Source organism: Humulus lupulus, chromosome 2 (genome assembly GCF_963169125.1).
Source record: "Humulus lupulus chromosome 2, drHumLupu1.1, whole genome shotgun sequence".
NCBI lineage: Eukaryota > Viridiplantae > Streptophyta > Magnoliopsida > Rosales > Cannabaceae > Humulus > Humulus lupulus.
In genome coordinates this window covers 216819840-216821578 of record NC_084794.1, presented here as the reverse complement: position 1 = coordinate 216821578, position 1739 = coordinate 216819840, and the positions used below count along the sequence as shown (strand labels likewise).

General features: G+C 29.9%; 1 long non-coding RNA gene across 1 annotated transcript; it reads left to right on the top strand.

Annotated features, from left to right (window-relative positions):
- Positions 1 to 229: 229 nt before the first annotated feature.
- Positions 230 to 1291, top strand: LOC133816527 (uncharacterized). Its single transcript, XR_009885305.1, has 3 exons — positions 230 to 254; positions 374 to 455; positions 1101 to 1291. It is a non-coding gene; the product is annotated as an uncharacterized LOC133816527 (long non-coding RNA).
- Positions 1292 to 1739: the final 448 nt, after the last annotated feature.

Here is a 1739-nt window from a genome sequence, read left to right as displayed (position 1 = left end):
TTTCTCTCTCTCTTTACTGTTTTCTGGCTGGAATTGAATTCTGGGTTGATTGGTCTGGATTTTATTGCTGTTTTTTTCTCTGAATTACTGGGTTAGCAATTGTTTGAAGCAGGAAGATTTTATCAGTTTTGCCTAATGATAAAAGAAGTTTATATGAGTTCTGTTTCAATCATTTCAGGACCACAAGAGTACAATAAAAGCAATTTACACGGGTTCTGAATTTCTGGAGAGTGCTTTTGCTGGTGTTGAAGTTGGTATAGTGTTTCTGTACTTGGCGTTTTTTGTTCATACTAGTTCGTAACTGTCCTTTATGCCTTAACAAGCTTAAATGATCATTTATTCTGCTGGACTAATCCTGAATATTGATGCACAGGCTCGATGCTTATTTGTTTCGTCGATTTCAGTTATTCAGGATTCACTCCACGAACATAAACAACGGGTGGACTTGCCAAAAAGTAAGTGTTATGTTTATGGATAGTTTCCCTTGATATTAATGTACAAAATGTGTCTGTGCATGCATGTTTTTATGTCACTCAAACTACATCAACATCAAGAACAAGAATATTCACAAGCTCATTCCCTCCCTCCCAATACTATTACAATTTTTTTTGGTCACTGTTGTATATGCAAAAACAATCAATAGAATATTCTTTAGATATTTTAATTAATTTCTTCTTTTTGTAGAGAAAGAAAGAAAGATAAAACTTGTTCTAATTGTAGCTTAAATATTAAGATATTAATGTTTATGCATTTTTGTTGAGTGTTCTACAATTCTAACATCTACTAGTCTTCCTAAAAAAAATAGTTGTTGGGTTTATTATATCTGTGTATTTATATGTATTGAAAGAATGTTAGCTACTTGTTGTCTTTGGTTGATTTGTGTTGAATTTCATTTTCTTATCTATAGTATTTACAAGTTATATTAAATATAAGAAAGTGAAACTAATTTTCATTTCCATTAAAGATATTTGGTTTCGTTTGTCTATTAATTGTTTTAATGTTTGCACAATAACTCTCTCCTTTGCTCATTATTGTATTCTCTCAAACTTGTTCCTCATATTTTTTTTAATCCTATTGAAACATATTGTGCATTGTTGCAGGTACTTTTCCTTCGGATAAAGAGAGAAGACATTTCTACCTTAGGTTAAAGAGAGAGAGAGAAGACATTTCTGTAGAGCATCAGGTTTAATCCTTAATGGGCTTATATGCTTATAGAGATTGAATGATCTTATTTGTTTGTTATTCTGTTTAAATCAAACTTGAACTAAATTTATTGTTTGTATTGGTATTATCTCTTGTTCTAAATGTTATACTCATGATCAAATAACAAAGTCAGTAGTTAAAAGGAAACTCTTTCTCAAAACTAGAACAACATATTCAATGGCACATTTAAATAAATGTGTAGAGTGTAGAATGTAATGTTAGTAAAAACAGAAGTGAACCAAAATGAATATAGCTCAGAAAACTAAATAGAGAAGAAGAAAAGAAATAATGAAACCAACACAAGAATTATATTGGTTGAAGAACAAAGATCACTGTGATCTTTGTCTCTACTCCAGTTTCAAACTTGATCTCATATTCTTTATTGAACAATTGATAAAGTATGAATCCTATAAGGCAAAGTATCTTTGCCTATATATGTCACACTCCTCACATATAAATAAATTTATAAACAACTAGATATATTTGTCCTTTTTTCTCTTGATCTGATTTTTTTTTTTTGATTATGAAGAAGACTA